The sequence below is a fragment of the Notamacropus eugenii genome, chromosome 5 (assembly GCF_028372415.1).
Source record: "Notamacropus eugenii isolate mMacEug1 chromosome 5, mMacEug1.pri_v2, whole genome shotgun sequence".
Classification (NCBI taxonomy): domain Eukaryota; kingdom Metazoa; phylum Chordata; class Mammalia; order Diprotodontia; family Macropodidae; genus Notamacropus; species Notamacropus eugenii.
Window position 1 is genome coordinate 310,812,745 of NC_092876.1, and position 12,249 is coordinate 310,824,993.

At 40.4% G+C, this 12,249-nt stretch overlaps 1 long non-coding RNA gene across 1 annotated transcript in view; it reads right to left on the reverse strand.

Moving 5' to 3' along the window:
• Window positions 1–10,478, reverse strand: part of LOC140506316 (uncharacterized) — a 41,759-nt gene extending 31,281 nt beyond the window's left edge. Inside the window, exon 1 of the long non-coding RNA XR_011967882.1 lies at window positions 9,787–10,478. This is a non-coding gene — a long non-coding RNA (uncharacterized lncRNA). The remainder of the gene's footprint in view (window positions 1–9,786) is intronic.
• Window positions 10,479–12,249: the final 1,771 nt, after the last annotated feature.

A 12,249-nucleotide genomic window follows, 5' to 3' on the forward strand; every position in this document is an offset into this window, starting at 1 on the left:
CTTTCAGACATCATTAAAGAGACTTGGGGATCCCTAAAGGAAACTACTGATCTCGTCCAACCCCTTCATCTTACCGGCGAGGAAAGTGAGGCCAAGAGACCAAGGTCTTGTGACTATCAATGCCATGATCTTCCCGTTACATGATACTATTCTGTTGGTTTCAGGAAATGCCACTGGTTCCACTCCCAGCGCTGCCTCTAACTGGCCATGTGACCTCATCCAGGTCACTTCCTCTGGACTAGATTTCCTATATCTACAAAATCTATAAAATGAGAGAGTTGAACTGAATGATCTAAGAGATCCTTTCCATTTCTGACATTGAGACCAGCACTGACCAGGTAAAACCTGATGAAAGTCTCTCCTGCCCTCCAGTGGACATAGCCTTAAAATGCTAACATTAGCAAGATGCCTTCTTGGAACTAACATTTTCTACGTACATGTACATAGGTTAGTGATAGCAGAGGCAAGGATGAACCACAGCAGAATTGTGACATGGACCAATCTACTTTCAGGCATCTCTGCCTCTACTTTCAACTTTCCCCTGCTACGTTTTTTTTTTTTATCTCCACCGCCACTTCAGTTCTCTAAACTAATCCCCATTAAGATGGTATGCCATTTGAATTTAAATGGGGGATTCTTGAAGATTCTAAATGGTAAGGAAAATTCTAATGATAATGTAACATTGAAGAGTGTGGGCACCTAAGAAGGCAGATAGTGGGTGCCCACTTGTGGCATGACAGGGGATATGTGATAGAGAACCTGGAGGAGAAAGGTGGGAGATAGAAGCAAAGTTGGATGTCAGAGATCCTACTCCAAGCAAAGGTCTCTCCCACCTGCCCCCTTTACAAGACATGCAAGAAATGTAAGGAATGTTTTCCTTGCAGGAAGAGGTTTAGTGATTGGGCATATAGATATATAGATACCTTAAGCTCTATCAGACCTAGGTATATTTATATACATGAGCATATATATATATATATATACACACACATATATGTATACATATATATGCATACACTTTCAGACAGGGGACAGCTAGGTAGTGCAGTGGATAGAGCACCAGTGCAGGAGTCAGGAGGATCTGAGTTCAAATCTCACCTCACACACTTGACACTCACTAGCTGTGTGCTCACACACTTGACATTCACTAGTTGTGTAACCTTGGGCAAGTCACTTAACCCCAATTGCTTCATCCTGGGTCATCTCCAGTCATCCTGATGAATATCTGGTCATTGGATTCAGATGGCTCTGGAGGAGAAGTGAGGCTGGTGACCTGCGCAGCCCTCCCTCACTCAAAACAAAGTCAAGTGTAAGTCATGTCATTATTTCTCTGATGGCATGGTCTTCTTCAGCAACGAAGGACGAACACACTTTAATAGGCAATTGGGGAGAAACACAAGTTCCTTCTGGTCTCTCTACAGTCTCGCCAGGCACACTCCATCAATTCTAGGATGAAGGGTAAAGGGGAAGAGTTCATTTCTTAACTTGCATTTATCATTGTCTGCAGCTTGAGCTTTCTGTTTGTGGAGACAGTGCAGGAGAACTAGTAGCCAGAGAATGGGCACCCTGCTCAACCCTCCCTGCCTTCTTCCCACATGGTGAGGAATAAATAAGGCTGCTCATTCAAGCTTCTGGCTTCTGTCTCCCAAAAGCCTCCAAAAACATGGTCCCAGAAATTTGACTTCCAAAGGAATTTGGTGAACTCTGGGATAGTATTTGTTTCAGTCTCTTGTTTCCGTCAGGGAGAGGAGCCATTGAAACCAGGGCTTATAGTAGAACATAAAACATGACAAGAGGTGATTTAGAAGATATTTGAAGGCAGACAGCCCTCATTGACCGTTTTCAAACCATGTCTACATGTAAATTTAATAAATAGCTTAAAACTGAGCAAAGACTTTTGGGACACCCTGTATATATAATATGAAAATAGCAAGGTAACATGGTACCATTGCAGAGAAGAGCAGGGAGTTTGTCTGTGCTTTTCACTAGTGAATAGGAGGCAGTATGATGTAATGGGAAAAAAATCCATCTCTGAGCCAGGAGTTTGGAGTTTAAGGTCTGGCTTCTCCACTAGTTAGTTGTGTGATCTTAGACAAGTCACTTAATCTTGTTGAAGCTCATTTTCCTTTATAAAATGAGGGTAAGAAAATATCACAAAAGGTAGTTGTGATCATATTATTTTTCCTGTGTTTTTGAAGGGAACCAGTGACATCACAGGTGACGTCTTGACTTGTGCATGAATTGGATTAAAGTGAGGCATTAACAAAGTCCTCAGCCTCACTCTCTCTTCCAGAGTCATCAAAGTCCAGTGGTAAAACAAAAGTCAAGATGACCAGTGATGGTTCAGGATGCAGTACATGATGTTGGCATCTTTGAGGTCTGACCAGGCTCTGAGAGCATACAGTGCCTGCTTCAGCCGCCTTCATGACCATTAGAACAAAATGTTTTCATCTACCAATTCCACTAGAGAAAATGTTTACAAGCTTAGGGTGGACATCCCCCTAACTCACTGATAGAATGAGGTCCTATGAGTTACCTTCAACATAGTTCAGCTTGTCTGCCAACAAGTTGCTAGGTTGTAGTTGCTGCTGGGCTGTAGCTTCTTGGAGCCACAGTTAAGAACTGGATGAATCAGATGGACACCAAAGGTGGATAAGCAGACCTGGAAAGGGCTCAGAAAGCTCTCACACCAGAGGCTCTAGTCTTCCTGAACACCCCATATGCCCTAGTTCTGATGAAAGTATTTTATGGACCTTAAAGTCATTTCACAAATATTTTATAGGAATGGAAATAAATAGTAATCCCTTATTCTTATAATACAAATTAGTGCTAAAAAAATTCAATGAGTGGGGGGAGGAGACAAGATGGCAGAGTAGAAAGATACACACATGCTAGCTCCAAACCCACAGCCCATAAAATATCTGTAAAGAAGAACTCCCAACAAATTCTGGAGCAGCAGAAGCCACAGAACAACGGAGTGGAGGAGATTTCGGTTCCAGAGAGCCCTGAAAAACAGACACCAAAGGTCTGTAGTGCACCAGACCCAGAGCACAGCCCAGCCCTGCCTTGGCTGTGTGGCATTGAGGGGAGCAGATCCGAGCAGGCTTCAGGGACAGAATCTCCAGCAGCCGTGCAGGTCCCTCCACCCACAGGCGCTGGGGGTGAGTAAGAGAGTCTTTTTGGCTCACCAGGAGCAGAGCAGGGTGTCTCCATGGCTCAGGCCCCCTCGGGAGGCAGCAGCAGACAGGGGCTCCCCAAGGAGGCAGGAGCTTGGATACATTGTTGAAGGTCTCTGTGTAAACCCCTGAGAGAACTGAGCCCCGTGTGGCCACCCTGCCCCCACCTGAGCACCTGAACTTAATCTCACACTGAATAGCAGCCCCACCCCTGTCCAAAGCCTTGAGGCTGGGAAGTAGCATTTGAATCTCAGACCCTAAGCACTGGCTAGGTGGATCTGGAGGTGAGGTGGGTGTGGAGAGGACACTTTGAAGTCAAGTCACTGGCTGGGAAAATACACAGAAAAGGGGAAAAAAATAAAACCATAGAAGGCTACTTTCTTGGTGAACAGATATCTCCTCCCTTCCTTTCAGATGAGGAAGAACAAGGCTTACCATCAGGGAAAGACACAGAAGTCAAGGCTTCTGTATCCCAAACATCCAGAATAAATATTCAATGGGCTCAGGTCATGGAAGAGCTCAAAAAGGATTTTGAAAATCAAGTTAGAGAGGTGGAGGAAAAACTGGGAAGAGAAATGAGAGAGATGCAAAAATGCATGAAAAGCAGGTCAACACCTTGCTAAAGGAGACCCAAAAAAATACTGAAGAAAATAACACCTTGAAAAATAGGCTAACTCAATTGGCAAAAGAGGGTCAAAAAGCCAATGAGGAGAAGAATGCTTTCAAAAGCAGAATTAGCCAAATGGAAAAGGAGGTTCAAAAGCTCACTGAAGAAATTAGTTCTTTCAAAATTAGAATGGAACAGATGGAGGCTAATGACTTTATGAGAAACCAAGAAATCACAAAACAAAACCAAAAGAATGAAAAAATGGAAGATAATGTGAAATATCTCATTGGAAAAACAACTGACCTGGAAAATAGATCCAGGAGAGACAATTTAAAAATTATGGGACTACCTGAAAGCCATGATCAAAAAAAGAGCCTAGACGTCATCTTTCATGAAATTATCAAGGAAAACTGCCCTGAGATTCTAGAACCAGAGGGCAAAATAAGTATTCAAGGAATCCACCGATCACCACCTGAAAGAGATCCAAAAAGAGAAACTCCTAGGTACATTGTGGCCAAATTCCAGAGTTCCCTGGTCAAGGAGAAAATATTTCAAGCAGCTAGAAAGAAATAATTCAAATATTGTGAAAATACAATCAGGATAACACAAGATCTATCAGCTTCTACATTGAGGGATTGAAGGGAGTGGAATATGATATTCCAGAAGTCAAAGGAACTAGGACTAAAACCAAAAATCACCTATCCAGCAAAACTGACCATAATACTTCAGGGGAAAAAATGGTCTTTTAATGAAACAGAGGACTTTCAAGCATTCTTGATGAGAAGACCAGAGCTGAAAAGAAAATTTGACTTTCAAACCAAAGAATGAAGAGAAGCATGAAAAGGTAAACAGCAAAGAGAAGTCATAAGGGACTTACTAAAGTTGAACTGTTTACATTCCTACATGGAAAGACAATATTTGTAACTCTTGAAACTTTTCAGTATCTAGGTAGTTGGTGGGATTACACACACACACACACACACACACACACACATATGCATGCATGCACGCACACACACACACAGAGACAAAGAGCACAGAGTGAATTGAATAGGATGGGATCATATCTTAAAAAAATTAAATTAAGGGGTGAGAGAGAAATATATTGGAAGAAGAAAGGGAGAAATGAAATAGGGCAAATTATCTCATAAAAGAGGCAAATAAAAGACTTTTCAGTGGAGGGGAAAAGGGGGGAGGTGAGAGAAAAAACATGAAGCTTACTCTCATCACATTCGACTACAGGAAGGAATAAAATACACACTCATTTTGGTATGAAAACCTATCTTACAATACAGGAAAGTGGGGGAGAAGGGGATAAGCAGGGTGGGGGGGATGATGGAAGGGAGGGCAATGGAAGGAGGGAACAATCTGAAGTCAACACTTGGGGAGGGATAGGATCAAAAGAGAGAATAGAAGCAATGGGGGGCAGGATAGGATGGAGGGAAATATAGTTAGTCTTACACAACATGACTATTATGGAAATCATTTGCAAAACTACACAGATATGGCCTATATTGAATTGCTTGCCTTCCCAAAGGGAATGTGTGGGGAGAGAGGGATGAAGAGAAGTTGGAACTCAAAGTTTTAGGAACAACTGTCGAGTACTGTTCTTGCTACTAGGAAATAAGAAATACAGGCAATGGGGTATAGAAAGTTATCTGGCCCTACAGGACAAAAGAGAAGATAGGGACAAGCGAAGGGAGGGATGATAGAAGAGAGGGCAGATTGGTGATAGGGGCAATTAGAATGCTTGGTGTTTTGGGGTGGGGGGAGGAGACAAATGGGGAGAAAATTTGGAACCCAAAATTTTGTGAAAATGAATGTTAAAAGTTAAATAAATAAATTAAAAAAAATTCAATGAGTTTAGCACTAACTCAGTCTCTAAGTACTTATTACATGCCTGCTATGTGCCAGATACTATGTGAGGCTCTGGGGATATAAAAACAAAACTGCCTTTGCCCTCAAAGGAGCTTAAATTTTTAACAGGAGAAGCAACATACATATATACATATATATGTATATATATATACATATATATATACACACACACACATACACACATATATGCACGCATACATAATATAAGCACATGAACATATGTACATACATACACATATATATTTATAAAACATATGTGTGTATATATAAATATGTATACATATAAATAGAAGATGGGTGTGCTGCCCAAGTAAGATGTAGGTGTCCCCATGGGTTATATAGATGAAGCTCACTGGGAGTCATGTTAGATATCTTTGAAATCTTGTCCATTTCTCTCCAAGGCAGACTTTGATTCCTGCCTGGAGGGAAGTAAGATTAAAGGGTCAGGACTTGCTGATCCATAACATGAAGAATTGACCCATACAATGCAGGCCCATACAAAAAAACAGCTGGGCAAAATGACCTGTCTAAAACGTCCATTTCAGGCACATTGGCATGCTGCTGCAATCAAGATTGCTTAACTAGGTCATTCTGTGGTCTCTGGTCTCCCTCATTCATTTGTCCAATTTGTTGACATTGTTCCTGGTTATCTCTGTTATAGATCCCATGTCTCAGTCAGGAAAATATTTCCCATACTTCCACAGCATCTTCTGCCCCTTAATCACATCTCTCATACATATCTTCAGTAAGTAATTCAAAGAAGTCACTGTCTTGACTGTCTAGACTAAATATTCCAGTTAAGATCCATGAGGGGACTTCCAGATGATGGTTATCTTGGTCCACTGGTCATCTCAGCATACAAATGGTGGAAAGTTAAGCATGGAATTCCAATGACCAATTAATTAATCAACAAACACTTCAGCCAGTCAACCTATAAGCACATATGAAGCACCTACTATGTGCATGACACTGTGCTAAGTGCTGGGGATACAAAAAAGCTCCCCTCCTCCCCAAAATACCCAGTCTCTGTCCTCAAAGAACATAAATCCTAAAGAGGAGACTACATGTAAATAACTGAGTACACATAACATATATACAAGGTACATGGAAGACATTCTGAGAGGAGATAGCATTAGCAGTTGGGAGGACCGGGAAAGGTCTCCTTCAAAAAGTAAGAGTTGAGCTGATTCTTGAAGAAAACTAGGAGAAATAACAGTCAAATATGAATGATGATAGAGAGGAAGGAAATGGAAGATATATCATTTTTGTGGAACTGCAGGTAGGTTATCATCACCATATCATAGAATGGCTGGAGAGAATTAAAGTGTAAGGAGAGTAGAAAGTTTGGAAGGAGTCAGTTGAAGAAAGACTTTAAAGGTCAAACAGAGGAGTTTGCCTCTGACCTTGAAGGAAGCCATTGGAACTCACTGAGGAAGAGTTGACATGGTCAGACCTACACTTAAAAAAATCATCCTGGCAACTGTGGGGGATGGATTGGAGTTGAGAAAGACCTAAAGCAGGAAGATCAGTTAGAACGCTATTGCAATAGTCCAAGATGGAGGTGATGAAGGACTGAGCTACAGTTGTGGCTGTGAGTGGACAGAAAGGAACCTATGTAAGAGATACTGTGAAGATACAAATGATAAGACTAAGCAATGGATCAAATACTTGGGTTGAGTACAAACAAAGAGGAGAGGATGGTGCCAAAGCTAGAAGCCAGGGTGACTGGGGGGATGCCATTTCTACCATTTGCTGGGCAGTATGCTGAGTCCTGGGGATACAGAAACAAAAACAAAATGGTCCCTGTCCTCAAGGAGCTTCCATCCTGTCAGCATCCTCAGAATCTGTTAAAAAGAGGACTACAAATGTAAGTATTGGGCATAGCTAAATGAGGACCCTGATTCCTTTGGGAGGTAGGAGAATAATGGAGTGATGGATTATCTGAATTTTTTCAACAATACTGGAATCATACTGCAAACATATCAATGGCATTTGGGGATCAACAACCCAGATGTTCACATCTGTGAAATGTTCAGCCAGCCATGCACGTGTTTTATTTTTTTAAACCTCACTTTGCATGTGTAAAGCACATTGCATTTTCAGAGCTCATCCATGCCCATTTTCTCATTTGATGTTTACTATAAGGTATTTGTATGACAGTTTATAAAGCACTTTACATGTGTTATTTTCACTTATCTAGCACTTAGCGCAGTACGTGGCCCTTGGTCAGTGCTCACTAAATGTTTGCTGACTTGACTTACCCCAAATCCCTCCCTTACTAGCACTATGTCTAAAATTCACACAAGTAGTAACACTCCAATAGATTAAGATATTTAAATTTCCAGCTAAATTGCAAATGCACAATACATAATAGTAATAGTAGAGCATTAGAGTGGTTGTCAGGAATAGCTGGTTTCTTGGCAGAGAGCTGTTTCCCTGAGTTAAGTCTTCATACCTCTCTAGACCTTGGCTTACTCATCTGTAAAATGAAGGGATTAAGCCAAATACTCCCCAAAGTCTACCTTTTCTAGGTAATCTAAGCCATAATGATTCATTATTACATTATTATTTTGAATATCTAATGGCACTTAGCAATCATTTAACAAATGCTTATTGCTTGATTGGTTGATGAAAGGTTCATAAAATCTCAGAAAAGACCTTAGATTTAAGAGGATTGTGTGAAGATGACAGTTTGTTAGGACCTTCAGGATCCCAGATCCCCTAGAAATACCCTAGTAAAACTCTAGCATGGTGCTTGGCACATGATAGGCACTATGTGAGAAGTAGGGAATCTGCAGCCTTGAGGTCACATGTGGCCTTCTAGGCCCTTGGGTGTGATCTTTTGAATGAGTTCAAGCTTTACAGAACAAATCCTTTTATTAAGGGGATTCGTTCTGTGAAGTTTGAATTCAGTGAAAGGGCCGCACTTGAGGACCTAGAGGGCCACATGTGGCCTCGAAGCTGCAGGTTCCCCATCCCTGTACTATGTAAATGCTTATTTCCTTTACCCCCTTAAAAATGAACCAGTAGGAACAATGAAAAAAGCAAAACAAAACAAAAATAATTGGCTATAAATTCCATCCACTTCAAGACTATTAAAAAAAACTGCTAGAATCCTGCAGAAGCCCTGAGCAGAGGCAAGCCAGGGGAGATGGAAGTCAGTCTGAACCAGCCAGGTCTTACAGCAGGAGATCCTAGAGACAGACAATCCCTAGAGAGACAGCACATAATCTTAGCCACAGAACTCAGGATAAAGTAGGGCGTGCCCACCCCATCCCAGGACAGGAGCAGATCTCCACCCAAGAACGAACATGCCCCATCCCAGAAACTGAACCTGGGGATATGAGGAAACAAACACAAATTCTGAACATGTTGAAGTCAGAGAAACCTAAGGGTACACCCAGAAGAAGAGAGAGTTAACTCTACAACAAGTTCAAATACAGTCTCAGAGAAAAGATTGTCCTGGATGCAAGGATTTTAAGAGTAACCCAGAAAAAAAGAAAACAAGATACACGATGGAATGGTTAGGGAAGAAAGACTGGCAAGGAGAGTTAAAGCCATAGAAGGGAGCTCAGAAGTCACAAAGTCCAAGGCATAGCTGAGCAGCAATCTTCATCATCATCATGGCCATCATCATGGCCATCACCATCAGCATCGTAACTGATATTTATGACTAATGTGGAAATAAATAAATATTTAGATATTATTATGTATATTATATAATTGTATATTTAATATTATACATATAATTATACATACATATATAAATATATTATATATATATATTATGATTGTACATGTATAACCTATATCAGATCTTGCTCTCTTGGGGAGAGGTGAGGAGAGGAAGAAAAAAATTTAGAACTCAAAATCTTATAAAATTGAATGTTGAAAATTATCTTTATGTGTAATTGGAAAGAATAAAATACTATTAAGAGGAAAAAAATAAATAAATTAAATAACATTTATCTAGCATTTTTAAGTCTTGCAAAGAGATTTACCTACAGTGGGTCAATGATGTTCATGACAACCCTGTGAAATAAATATCACAGGCATCATGGATCCCCACTTAGAGATGGGGAAACAGACTCATAGAAATTAATTGACTCACCTGAGATCACTTACCTGGTAAATGTTGGAAATAGGCTTAGAATTCAGGTCCTTGACCAATGCTCATTCAACTTCTGCTTGAAGAATTCCAGTGATAGAAAATTAATTTTCTCCTGAAGCAGCCTGTTCCCTTTCCAACAATAATTTCATGCTAAATTATTGGGAAGGTTGTTTTTTTTTCCATTAAGTCAGACCCTGAAATTTCTACCCACTGTCCTTTAGGAACAAACAAACAAACAAAAATCTAACAACTTTCACATGAAATCCCTTTAACTATTTGAAAGCAGCTGCCATGTCTCACCCCATTCTTTTTTTTTTATAGGATAACTCCTCCTAGTCCTCTCAAACGATCCTAATAAGGTGAGTTTTGAGGTCCGTTCACCATTCTGGTCTCCTTCATGGAGATACCCTCTGCTTTGTCAACCTCCTTCCTAAAATGTGGGGCGCAGAGCTGAGCATAATACTCTAGCTGTGGCATGACCAGACCTGAGGGCCATGGAACTATGTATTTGAACAATAATATCTCTAGCTAGATCTCTAGTTAGAAATGATGCTAAGATAGTGTCAGATTTTTTTGTCTTCCACGTCATACTATTGACTCATATTACGCTTAACAGTAACTATAAACTATTTGTGGTGCATGGATAAAGTATCAGGCCTGGAGTCAGGAATACTTATCCTCCTGAGTTGAAATTTGGCCTCAGACACTTACTAGCCATATGGCCCTGAGCCAATCATATAACCCATTTTGCCTTAGTTTCGTCATCTGTAAAATGAGCTGGAGAAGGAAATGGCCAACCACTCCAGTATCTTTGCCAAGAAAACCCCAATGGGATCATGAAGAGTCAGACACAGCTAAAAAACAACTGAACATCAACAAACTAAGTTTCCCAGGTCCTTTTCATCATCAACCATCTTTCCTCTCCCATGCCTATGTAGTTCTTGTTTTTTAAACACAGGTGCACAACTTTATATTTATCCCTATTTAATTTTAATTACTTAATTTTCAGCATATTATTCAAGTCATGCCAAGATTTTTGGGGATGCTAATTCTGTTACCCAGCATGTCAGTCAGCTTCATCTGCGCTCTTGATAAGCATGTTAATTCATGCTTTTACCTGAGTAACTGATTTTAAAAAAAGTCGAATAGTCCAGGGCTAAGGGTAGATCCCTGATGCATTCCACTAGAGACATCCCTCTAGGTAGATGTTGATCCATTAATCAATATCCTTTGACTCCAGGTATTCAACCAGTTCTGAATTTACTCAACTATATCATCAACAAAGAGACATGAGATACAAAGAGGAAAATGGGAGAATGAGAGATTAACGAAACACTGAGAATTAAAATCCCTTTTGACTCTAACGTCAAAATAAATAGAATTTCATTCTATTAATACATTATTATATTAATAAATATAATTAATAAATTAAATAAATAAATTTATTTAATAAATTAGAATAATTTAATAACAATTGATAAAATAGAATTTCTAATAAAATAGAATTTCATAAGTTTAAAACAGTACTCTTAAAGGCTTGCTCTCCCTCACCTCCTTCTCATCACTCCCCATCCCACTCCCACCCCACCCCCCACCCTAGGGGACATTCTTAACTTCTCAGTAGCTATTTCCTGGCCTGCCACACAGCACAATTGGCACACAACCTGAGAATGCTTATCCTTAGATTTGGTGGAGTTTCAAGTCATTGATTATCCATATCCATTCAAATACCTTCCCCGGAGTTCTGAAGAGGCTTGTGAAATCCTGTGGCTTTGTAGGTCCTATTTCTTCAGAGGGACATGTGGATTCTGAGCTGAAGATTTCCATCCTTGCTCTTGGCTGATTCATCCCCCTGGACAAACTTGACCTCTGGAATTCAGATGTGTGAAACCAAGCTTACTTGGAGTGAGGATGACTGCAAGGGAGGAGAAGGAATGATTTGGAAATGCCCAGGGGCACTTTGAAGCCACAAAGTTGAGCTGCTACAAATTGTGTTATCAGAGAGGCTTAAAATGGTTCTCTCTCTCATTTGCTTATCCAAATATTTTGCATCCTTCATCAGTCACCTCAAGTCCTGCTATGAAGCAATTGTTTTTCAATTGTCTCAGTCGTGTCTGACTCTTCATGACCCCATTTCGGGTCATCTAGGCAAAGATTCTGGAATTGTTTGCCATTTCCTTCTCCAACTCATGTTTACATATGAAGAAACTGAGGCAAACAGGGTTAAGTGACTTGCCCAGGGTTACACAGCTAACAAGGGTCTGAGCCAACTTGAATTGAGGGGCATGAGTCTTTCTGAAGTCAGTCTAAGTGCTCTATCCACTGTACCACCCAGCTCTCTACACCAATGTTTTCCTTATAGACCCATAACATTAAACATGTTAGAGCTAGAAAAACCAAGTCCATTTCCTCAAACTCTTCATTTTTTCAGATGTAGAAACTGAGGCACAAAGTGACTGATCATAGATAAGAGGACT